The sequence below is a fragment of the Gorilla gorilla genome, chromosome 5, assembly GCF_029281585.2.
Source record: "Gorilla gorilla gorilla isolate KB3781 chromosome 5, NHGRI_mGorGor1-v2.1_pri, whole genome shotgun sequence".
NCBI lineage: Eukaryota > Metazoa > Chordata > Mammalia > Primates > Hominidae > Gorilla > Gorilla gorilla.
Genome location: NC_073229.2, coordinates 90,410,146 through 90,422,890, shown reverse-complemented (window position 1 = coordinate 90,422,890; position 12,745 = coordinate 90,410,146).

The window sequence follows — 12,745 nt, the reverse complement described above, 5'->3', positions numbered from 1 at the left end:
AAAGAAAAGTGATAAAGGAATCAAAAATACAGGAATCAAAAAAGAAGGATTGATGAGCGGATTAACAATGGATGTGCACTATTAAGTATGTTTTCTAGAGGAAGCACTGGCTATTTTTCTGTGTCCTCCAATTTTTACTAAAATCCTTGTTCTTATGTACTCTGGCCCTTCCCTTGCCTTTTATCTTTGTTCTACTTGGGTTTGGAGAAAGCTGTCTTCTTCAGAGCTCCATATCACTGGCTTCCTGATAAATTTGGCCAATGGAAGACACTGAGGGGAACTGGCAAACAGGGGAAAGGGAGAAGACCGAATGTCTCTCCTGTCTTTGCCTCGTAAAGTCACTTCATCATCTCTGAGGTGCTGGCTTCCATGAGCAAGGCTTATCAAATTTCTGGCTTCTGTTGGATAATGGTGGCACCTGGGCACTAGTAACACTGCCTAACCTACTAGTTTCTCCAGTCTAAAATAGTAGACTGTGTTGCTGCCAATCTCACTGTAGCTGTTAATCTCAGGATAGCTTCACAGTCCCATTTGGTTTAATATAATAGTTCTTTTATCAAGTATAGTCATTTCAAAAAATTAAATGTCCTATTTTTCTCATTAGATTGTGACTTATGTCTATTTTATTCTATCAGAATCTTCACCATTCTTCAAAGTCCACCTTAAATGCTTTTCTTGCTTTTTTTAATTAAAAAAATCAACTCTCTTTTTTTAATACTTTGTTCTTCTATTTATACTCAACACAATTTCATATTGATGGTAGTTTGATGCAAGCTTGTCTATTTTAAATGGCTATTTGTAGAGAACTATGTCTCATTTATCTTTGTATCTCCCAATATGCAAAAATGTCAAAGATGTAACATATCTCCCACCATGCTTTCTCACATGTATTATGTAACTGACAAATGTTTGTTTCAGTGAAGTAAAATAAATATCCAGGATGTACTATGTCATAGATGAAAAAATCAGAAAACAGTAAATTTGGGAATTCTTGAAGACAGAGACAGTTATAAACTGGATTATAGCAAATTTTCCATTAATGTATTAATATAATTTGTACTATAATTTTGCCTGGAATAGTGCTGGTTTATGCATATTTCCCTGTCTAATTAAGTACTTCATTTCATTCTCTACGGTATCTAATTTTGGACAATAAAAGTATACATTATCATAGTTGTAACCTAGACTACCAAATGCAAGAAAAATATAGTTTATATACCAAATAATATTTTTTATTAACCTTTTTTTTTTCTTGAGTTGGACTTTCACTCTTGTTGCCCAGGCTGAAGTGCAATGGCACAGTCTCAGCTCACTGCAACCTCCGCCTCTCAGGTTCAAGCAATTCTCATGCCTCAGTCTCCTGAGTAGCTGCGGTTACAGGGCCCCACCATTATCCCTGGCTAATTTTTGTATTTTTAGTAGGGACAGGGTTTCACCATGTTGGCCAGGTTAGTCTCAAACTCCTCACCTCAGGCCATCCACCCACCTCGGCCTCCCAAGTGCTGAGATTACAGGTGTGAGCCACCGCACACAGCCCCAAATAATATTTTTTAAATCATGAGGCCCAGGACAAAGTTCAAGAATGAACAATGAGAAAGGAAATGACTTGTAGGGTTTCTTATTTGTTCTTTTTCAAGACTTTTGAGGCTGTTAAGTAAATAAACCTGAGTAAACTGAACTGAGAGACTCAAATTATCACGTAAATAATTCTTATAAAGAATATCTTCTCATCACGGTAAGCTGAAATTGTGCACTTGCCTGACCAGTATATGGTAGATGACTCAGGCTGAGATGGAACATTGGAAAAATAATAAATAAGAGAAAATGGGCAGTGAGCATCAGACAGTGGGAGAATTTATTTACCTAATGAGGCATGGTGTTCAGACAGAGGCAAGGCAAAGAATGGCAAGTGCAGGTACTCACTTCTATAAATATAATTACCATGCTAAATTAGCTTCCTTAAGATGCACACTAATACTTAATATGCTAGTAAAAGTCACTGTTACATTCATGGTTTTTACTTTCCCTTAAGCTGGAAAGCAAATGAAGGCTCATATTTCCTGAAAATTAATCTGTAACTATCATCTCTGGGAATTAGGCTGATTTCAGTCATTCAACACAGATTGATTGCCTACAAAAAAGATTAGCATGATGCTAAATGCCTGGTATACAGTGTTGAATAAAGCAGGCATGATATCTGCCCTTTTAGAGCTTTACATCTCTTGAAAAAAAATAGGCATTAAACCAAAAGGTAAAGCAAAAATATGTGAATACAGAATATGAAACTTCACTTTGCATTTACTTTCAGTTTTTAACCTTCACAGAGCATGGTTTGAATGCCATTCAGATTTAGGAATAAGAATAATGAAATTAGAATCATTTTTCAAGCTAGTGCTATTTCTGCATGGACCCAGTTTATTACGTAGTTCTTTATTATAGGCCGTGACCTTGAGTTTACAGAAAGAAGGAAAGGAGAAAAAAAATCATTTAGAAATATCCTGGCTGTATTACAAATTCATAGAAGGAATTAAAATCAATGAAAGTTATTGGCAAAAAAGAATACAGCAATAAAGATTTCCCAGGCTTCTACATGAAATCAGAATGAGCGTTAAGAACAACAGCAGCCAACATCTGCCATGGTACTCCCAGGTTGTCTGAAGTTACAAAGAAACAGAAACCTATTTTAAGATACAATTTGATGGAAATAAGATGTCCTTTGTTCAGAGTCAAAAATAATATATCTAGATTTGACAAGGAGACAGTTGTTTAAGGAAGCAAAGCTGAGGAGAGATGTTAATTAATTTTGATGCTTGTTACTAACAAAGTTAATTTTACCTTTATCAGCCTTCATTCCCACCCCCCTACCTTTCCATTCAAACAGCAATCTTACAACTTCTAGCTTTACCAGCAAATTTCAGAATATCTGCAGGGCAAAATCTCTGAATTCGATTTACTCAAGGCTATTCAAAGACAAACTCGGGGAGTTGGATCTCAAATCTCTCTTCTATTACATCTGGATGATGAGGTTTATTTAGAGCTCCAAAAACAGAATACCATGAAATTAGATCCTGTGCTCTGAAAGCTCTGAACTTTTTATTGCCAGGTTAAAATTGGGAACAGTTAGCTCTTGAGTACCAGGTAACAAGTGAATCTTCATGGATCTTAACTCAATTTGTATAGTCAGTTTCTCCACTGTGATTATTCCGCCCCTTTACATCTCTTCACCCCTGTAAAGTTATCTCTAATCATTTCATCCCACGGGACCTTACTTTGTCATGGGATCAAATAGCTTTTACTATACTGTATGGCACTTCAAATGTACTTCTCATTTTGCCTATATCCATTTGGTACTCACTACTGTTTCATATATAACAAATTAATTTCAAGTACAACAGAATCCATTATTTCTAGTCTTTAGGCTTTTTGTTAACTTATTAAACAGTTGGATTAATATTTTTGCCCAATTTTTGAAATATAAACATGAACTCATTTACTTTTCATCTTGAGGTTTTACTTTAATCACTTAGAAATTGTATTAATGTCATTTTTCTCTGCATTATGCAATATAATATTTGGTTTCAGAATTGATTTAATGTAATATAAGGATAGTAGATTACTTGGTGCAACCAATGATCCATCAATTTTGTAATCATATAAGTAATTAAAGACATATTTATGTTTTAGTGATACCTGTTAAGTATTTAAATAGCTGTGCTTTCACTTATTTGGCACATCTAAATCATGGTAATTTTTTTTTTGTTTTTTGGTACAAGAAAAAATTTTTTTTTTCTTTTCATTCTTTTTCCCAAATGAAAAATTGATTTGAAAGTATATATGGACAACTGTAAGAAAGCATTGAAGAGAAACATGAATATGGTCACAGTTTCTTCAACTAATGCAGAAATGTCAAATATTTTTTTCTCAAAGTAAAGCAAGCAGCAAAAAGAAAAACATATATTTTTAAGTTGTTACAGTCTTAGCAACTAACTTGGTAAACACTGTTTATATCAGATATTCATGCATGGTTGATTTATGGCAGCAAACTTCCAAAAAAATTAATTGTTTATTTGGCCTAAACCTGCCTTCATAATAATTGTAGGATAGAAGAAGGGTGTTTTCTTGTTTAGTTAAAAAATATTTTAACATATTTTACCTTTATTTCATTTTATTATTTTGTAGCAAATACTAAATTTATAAAAAGTCTGGGCCATCATGGTAGTTCATGCCTGTAATCCTAGCACTTTGGGAGGCCTAGGTAGGAGGATCGCTTGAGGTCAGAAGTTCGAGACCAGACTGGGCAAAACAATGAGATGTCATCTCTACAGAGAATTAAAAAATTACCTGGATGTGGTGGTGTACTCCTAGATATTTGAGAGGCTGAGGTGAAAGGAGCATTTGAGCCCAGGAGCTTGAGGTTGCACTGAGCTGTGATCCTACCACCACACTCCAGCCTAGGACTCTGTCTCAAAAAAGAAAAAGTTTTATTCCATGGAGACATTTTGTTGTTAGTAGGTTTGCAATGTGAAGTTAGAATTATAAATATATCATAATTGTAAAGTACATTTAGCAGGATTATGAATATATGCATTTAAAATATATTTAATTTATTTTGGGATAATTGTAACTTACAAATGAATAGGTGCATGGGCTAGGTGCGGTGACTCTGCCTATAACACTAGCACTTTGGGAAGCAGAGGCAGGAGGATCACTTGAAGCCAGGAGTTGGAGACCAGCCTAGGCAACAAAGCGAGACCTCTGTCTCTACAAAATAAAAATAAAAATTAGCCAAGCACGATGACCTGTGCCTGTAGTCCCAGCTACTCAGGAGGCTGAGGTGTGAGGATTGCTTGAGCTCAGGAGGTCAGTGAGCTGTGATTATGCCACTGCACTACAGCCTGGGTGTCAGAGCCAGACCCTATCACAGAAAAAAAGAAAAAAGAAAAAAGAAAGCAGATTATTTTCTTCAGCACTTTTCCTGGAAAAGAAAATTTATGTGGAAATATGACAACCAAGAAAGTCTGTAAGATTTTGCTCAATGGACAAAGAGCTCAACTGTCTGCTCCACATGATTTACCTTGATCCTTCTAGGTATCACATAATGGAGTGTTCTTAGTGCTATTTAAGCAGATTTTAAAGTTAAATTGTTTTTGTAATTACTCTCATCCAGCTGTAGATAACTTAAAAAGATAACCAATGGGAGAAGGTGCCAGCTCTCGTATAATTCACCCTGTAAGGAACAGAAATTGTATTGAATGGAAAGTTTGCAACATCCAGGCTATAAATGCATACTATTGAATTACAGTGTCTACTAGACTTCTTTTCCATGGGAGTTGGTAAGATTAAAGAACCTTACCAGAGTTGATGAAGTTGAAGATCCTGTCCAGATTTCTTTACTTACATCCAAAGCTTATTGGAATGACCAGATGGATATTTCTGAATTAAGATGAGTCATAGTCTTTGGAAATGGACTGTATTTCACAGAATATCATTCATTTTTAATTGGTACTTGAGTGTGTTATATATTTATGGGAAAGGATGTTAGACACATCTTACTAAATACATAAAAGCAGCAAAGTATGGGTAACTGGAATAAAATATGGCTGTCAGCTCACTGACTCATTTTGTTTTCCATTTTTTTCAACCTAGCAATCATTAAAATCTAGATTTACTAAATAACATTGAATATTCTCAGACTTCTGGAGTAGATGGCACAGTGGAAACCAAATCATTACAAAATAAATTTGCAAGCAAAAATAACCATTACAATTTTTTTCTACTAAGAACATTGATATATTGACTATTATATTCTACCCTTAAAAATCACAGCCTGTGATTTTCAACTAAAAAAAAGGCATTAACAAAACCAATATAGTAACACTTTAAATATTTAATAAAGTTGAAATAACTAAGGGAGAAATTTTCTGGAATTCATTTATTCTGTGTTCATTCTGGATTATAAACCATGATTATATAGTTCCATTTTAATTTTGAATTCCAGACTTAATGCAGGATTGGGTGATGCAGTTTTCAGCTGAAGATGAAAAAATTCATTTCTAACAGTAATAATTTATCTCAATGAGCATGTTACTGCTGTTAATTATGTGTATCAGTCTGGCATTATGGGAAGTTCATGAACATTCTTGCTAATCAGAGCTTAGTTCCACTTCTGGCTCTGCCTCTTTTAAAATGACTTCCCTCCTCTCTTGTTCCAATTTTCTTCCTCATTACTGAGTTTCCCCAATGTAACATGGACATACTACCATCCTCAAATGTTTTTGTAAAGATTAAATTAGGTAATATATTTTAAATGTCAGATCCAAAATAGACTTTAAGCAAATAACAATGTCTTCTTTTGTTGTTTCTTTAAAATATATGTGTATATTTAATAATTAAATTCAAGTCATTAGTTTGTTTCTAGATGCTGTTAGAGGTTAAATTTTCAAATTAGCTTGTTAACGAACAGTGTAATTTATATTTAATAGGAATATTTAAAAGTTCCCATTGCCCCTGGAAGCAGTTGTTGATATTCAATAGCTGCTGAGAAAATGATGCCGACAAGTATGGAGGAACAGGACACTGCCAGTCGGGAGGTGAGCTACTGTGTGTGTAGGACTAGTGTCTCCATTGTAATGAAGGCATCGACTTATCCAGCTAATGTTAATAAATCCAAGAGAATCGGTATATTCAGAATTTTATGAATGAGCTTTACATTTACATGCTACTTCCATGCCTGAATTAAAAGTCATCCCATTTGTGAAAAAGGTAGTGTGTGGGAAGTCAAACTGTTGTTCTTTTCAGATAGAAATCAACATTATTAACGACAACAACAACTGAATGTATTGGCAGTTTAGTAATTTTCCATTAAAGTGTAAAGCAATCATGATCAAGAAGAATTGAGATTGAGCCAGTTAGGCTTTTTCAACATTTAGTTTGTTTTCCCTTCCGTAGCCCTTTTTTATTCTGAGTGCATAGATGATGTAAGTGGCGGCATGCAAATCTCCTCCTCTGAGAGCTGTAATTCAGTGCAGTGTATAATTGCAGTGTCCATCTGGCACAGTCCCACAAAAGCACATGTAGCAGTTTAGTTATAAAAATGTTCAGGTGACAGAATGCCAGATGTTTTACATGGTTGTCATCTTTGAATTTCCTTTCATTTTATCACCTAACAGAACCTCAGTATAATGACCTTCATGTTCATGCATTTTTTACATTTTCTTTTGAACTCTGAAACATCAGAAAAATAAGCATGGTAAATAATTAGGGTAGAATATCTATAACTCTAGGTATATATCCTACATGGTGTATAAATTATATAGGTTATTACATTACAGCAAAGCCTTCTTTAATATTATATTTTTGTGTGTATTTAGCTATCATATTTAACTATGATCTTCCTTAGATGAGGATGTAAAGTGGTATTCAATGTGGTAAATAGTTTCTTGTGGTTTTGGTTCACTCTTGTGAATCCATGTGAGTCTGGATAATCATAACAGCAACATATAGAGTAAGTCTTGAAACTGGATTCTACAACGTCCTCATTCTTTTCTTTTCACTGTTATTTTTGTGATTACTACGGAGGAATGTTTTATACCTTTGGCCAATTTTAAGAACCAGATCTATGCAATGCTTACCACTCCTTAGTCTGAATCTTTGTGTCAGTAATGCACAGAGAAGGTTCCCTGTAAAAAAAACCACCTGCATTGTTTTTAATGGAACATAACTAGCTGCTTTAAAGACAAGGACAAATAGTCCAACAATAATTGTAATCTATGGCTCCGGGTGTATTGATCAGCAGGAATATACCTAGGGTATGTCTAACTTTAGAGGATTCCCTAATTTTAATAATAGTGATGAAGACTTTTGATAAATTGTGTAATGCTGAAACTCTTGCTTCTGAAATTCATTCTTCATTTGGACATAAAATTCAGCTTGAAGGACTTTTTGTTATATAAAATTTCTGAATGTTTTTTAGACCTTGCATTTTTTAAACTGCAAATGGTTGCTGCAGAATTCACTGAAATGTTGAATTTAAAATGTTGTAGCAGTCAAAGAAAACACTGCTGATTTTACTGATTGTTTCTCAAGAGTCTATCTCCCTGAATATCAGACACTGGTTGATAAAAGGAGTTGCTGCTGCCCTATCATTCTAAGCAGGAAAAAAAAAAAGTTTTATATGCCATAGTCAAGAGCTATTAATAGTAGTGGACAGTGATTTTGTTCTTAGAGAGAAATATTTTAAATGAGGAGTTACATCTTTCCTTTCTCTCATGTCTGTTAGTCAAACTCCTTAGATATAGAATCACCAGCCTCCTGGCATATGTCTATTTCTCTCACATTTCTATTAAGTTGCCAAACAGAGCAGAACGGCTTGGGGAACTTGGGGAGATCAATTTGTCTACATATTGTGCTTCTTAATTCGATTGCTTACAATTGCCATGAATATTTGAAGAAAAATAATACTTTGGTATGAAATACATCTCTACCAAGTATGATTTCTTCATCAATAATATTTGTTGAGATAAATGCATTTATTTTTACATAAATAATAAAATGTGTCAAAATATTAATTAGTAGTTACACAAAATATTTCAACAGCTTCCTGTTTTGTAAAATTGCACATTATATCTTTCATTTATTGTAAGGGTTAGTGTGTAGAGAAACTTCAACCTGTGGCACATGAATATTCACCCAGAGAAATTTCAGTGTGGGCCAAATCATAATCCATTGTCGATTAATATGCTTTATGTACCTGTAGAATACATTAGGCTAACACACATTTGATCATTGTGAAACTGGGGATGACTGACTTTATTCCAATTAATAAAAACTGACTTTGTTATAGAAGTTGGCTAATCATAAATGCATATATACTCTAGTACTTTCAGAATTCATCTTGAGAAAAAGACTGATTTATTCAATTAGAATAAAGTAGCTTTCAGAAGTATGTGACATGGGACAAAAATTAAAACCTAAGGAAGCAAAGGCTTAAAGCTTGATATTAGGGTCTTCTAAAAGATCAGTCGTGACAAATTAAAAATAGAAATTTTGGCTGGGCGCAGTGGCTCACCCCTGTAATCCCAGCACTTTGGAAGGCCGAGGAGGGCGGTTCATGAGGTCGGTAGTTCGAGACCAGCCTAGTCAACATGGTGAAACCCCGTCTCTATACTAAAGATACAGAAAATTAGCTGGGTGTGGTGACGCATGCCTGTAGTCCCAGCTATTCAGGAGGCTGAGGCAGGAGAATCGCTTGAACCCGGGAGGTGGAGGTTGCAGTGAGCCGAGATCGCACCGTTGCACTCCAGCCTGAGTGACAGGGTAAGACTCCTTCTCAAAAAAAAAAGAAAAGAAAAGAAAAAAGAAACTTTCTTCAAGACAGCAGGATTTTCCATAAAGACTCTCCTATTTGGGGCTAACGCACAGTGTTTGAAGGCTAAAAAGGGCCATTTTAAAGCATTATAAATTTTACACAATAAGAAATTAAGAATCTAGAATATGTCCCCACTTGCCCAGATCACATAGGTATTATTGATGGAATTAAAGTAGAGCCTAGTAAAACCAGTACAGATTCTAGTACACTCTCTACCAAAGTATACACTGTTATGCACAAAAACAAGTGCAGAAAAAAGAAATAAGACTCAAAATGGGTTCATATCAAGCCTGCTGTATGTAAGAGGTAACATTAAGTGTGGTCAATAAATGAAGGCAGGAAAAGCCTTAAATAAGCAGGATTTGAAAAGGCAAATGAAGACTTGATAGGGTATCTATTAAAGTAACTCTTCAAATACATCCAAAATCTTCTTAGGACCGACCTGTAATATATCACTTACCATTTGTCAGAGAAAAAAAAATATTGCTTTTATTATTCCATATTTCTTTATTCATGAAGATTGTGAGGACAAGCACATCCCCTTTTCTCTAGATATGCTCAATAAAATTTCCAGTATTCACAGATGTACATAATCAAAAACAAATGTACGTTGACTTTTTATGAAATTCTTTGTGTGTTATAAACTTATATTTTCGGTCTGGCTTGTAGATGAATTCATAGCTGAAATTGTTTTTCACCAGTGTTACAACTAATGACTCTAGAAAGATTATAATTTCTTACATCTATTTATATAATATTGTGGCAAATATTTGTGTGTATGTAGGGGTGTGTGTGTGTGTGTACATGTTGATTTTTCAAAATTGTTAACCTGACATTCACTAAAATGTATTTCCTGCAGTTATCTTGTTGTATTTCTTTGGAGGCAAATAATTTTAAATGTTGATATGGTAAAAATATAGCTTAGTTTGAATCTTGTTAGGTGTTAAATATGGTTGAGAAGAGTGTTATCTAGAAACATAATTATGCTGAATATTAATGTATTGAAATTCTTAATCTGATTCATTACTAGGTGAAGAAAGAAAACTAAACAAAATAATTTCTTTTTCTGAAGAAAATGAAGCACAATCGTACAAGATTAAAAATGTTGTGTAGGAAAACACACAGAAGAATTTAAATCATATTAAAGGTTTAAATGCGTTCAAACATACCTCAAAACATGTGTTCTGCAATGAAACTTTGCATGTTTAAAACAAGGTATAATCATTAAAATACAATTAAAATCATGTCATAACATAAAATAAAAGCTACCATAAGGATATTGTGAGTAGTATTAGGTGCCCGATTTACCTGAAAAAATTCTCTTAATTCTTTATCTTCAGCAGTAGAATACGGGCACTAGGGAAATTGCTATGTGTTTTTTTCATCTGTCATCTAAACCATTGATCCAAGGGCAAAATGTAAGAAGTGGGAACACCCTATGGATTTGGAAACTTCTTTGTGGAGTTTCAGTTTTATAAAGCTAAAAATAAATTGTTAGTGACACACAAAAGCATGATAGGCCTGTTTTTATTTGTGCCTTGTTTCAAGTAAAATTTAAAATGTAAGCTTAACCAAAGTAGGTCGGTTAGCACCCTAACAAAAAGACTTTTCAGAGAGGCATTAATTTTGTTAGATTTAATTGTTTCCTAAAGAAATCTCCTCCCATCATTAATTCAGCTTTCTTAGTCTTATAAAATGAAATGGATAGCAAAAGAAGAGAGGATATAAGGAAGGAAAGAAGAGAGGGAGTGAAGGTGTCTTACTCCATTTGCACTGCTCTAAAGGAATACCAGAGGCTGGGTAATTTATAAAGAAAGGAGTTTATTTGGTTCACAATTCTTCAGACTCACCATGCTGGCAAGAAGCATGGTGACAGCATCTGCTTCTGGTAAAGGTTTCCTGAAATTTCCATCCATGGTGGAAACCAAGGGAAGCAGGCATGATTTGGCAGTGAAGGAAGCAAGAGACGGGAGAAGGTGTCAGACTCTTCTTAACAGTTTGTTCTTCCAGGAACTAATAGAGCAAGAATTCATTCATTACCATAAAGATGGCACCAAACCATTCATGAGGAATTCACCGCCATGATCCAAACACATCTCACCAGGCCTCACCTCCAACACTGGGGATTCAATATCAACATGAGATTTGGAGGGGACAAACATCCAAACCATATCAGAAGGAGTAAGGAAGGAAGGCAGAAATAGCATATATGATTTGACTAGGTGTCTTGGGGGAAACTTCGAAATCAATAACTTTCTAAATCTAGAGTATAAAGATATATCTCCAAGAAGGATAAATTACAAGATAAGGATAATACCAAAAATAGAGCATTGATCAGACCTAAGGTTTCTAGTAGATTAAAATATGCGTCTATCCGTGGAAAGTGATTTACCCAACAAAAGTTTAAATTTGAAAAAGTCAACTTCTAAACATTATTATTACCGATGTGTAAACAAATATAAACAAACTGCAAGGGTCAAAACTTAAGCAAATAATAAAGTGGGAGGAAAGCAAATAAAAAGGACTTAACCATGATCAAAATGCTTGAAATAATTGTCAAAAATGATTCTGAATGCCTCCTTTAAATTTAAAACTATTATATTATTGTCTAGCAGGAGAGATTGCATATAGGACAAGAAATACTTTCTGTGGAGTCAACTATATTCACAGTTGTCTTGAATTTTAGTGAATCATTAAAATTCTTTTTGTTTTATGTTTTCAGCTATGTACCTTTTTCATAGCTCTATTCCTTCGGTTAAAATATGTCATGAGAAGTCCTTATAGTTTTAAGGTAGGAAAAATGAGTTTCTCAGAGTAATCAGCAACCCAAAAAGGTCTAGATATGAAGAGCTTTGAATTAAGACTTCTCAGGCAGTTATAAACATATTAGATTTATCAAACCTAGAACTGAATAATTTGAACAGCTTCGGAACTTGATTCTTCATCTAAATTCGGGATGTGGGAAGAAAAGTACTCATTAGTCTACAAAATTAGTTAACTACATGAATTGAGTGGCAGCATAAAATAAAAAATGCTAAAGTAATTTTAATGTGAGAATATTTTATATGTAATTGAAGATGTGCTCTGCTCCTATTACTGTAAAAGAAACTGCCTACATGTCTTGGCCTATCAAGCATGCAGAATGAAAATATTTGTTAGCATTTGTCAACAAACAGGACAAAATGCACAGACATGCACACATGTTTAAGAGCAACACAAATTTGTTTTACTGATATATGTTTCAATATACTTAAAATGTTTGAACCAGTAATTCTAAAAACTGATTTTATATTGAATTTTATGGAGAATATTTAAATATCATATTTATTAAAAATATAAAATTCAACATTTATTTTTTCCATATATATGTACACATAT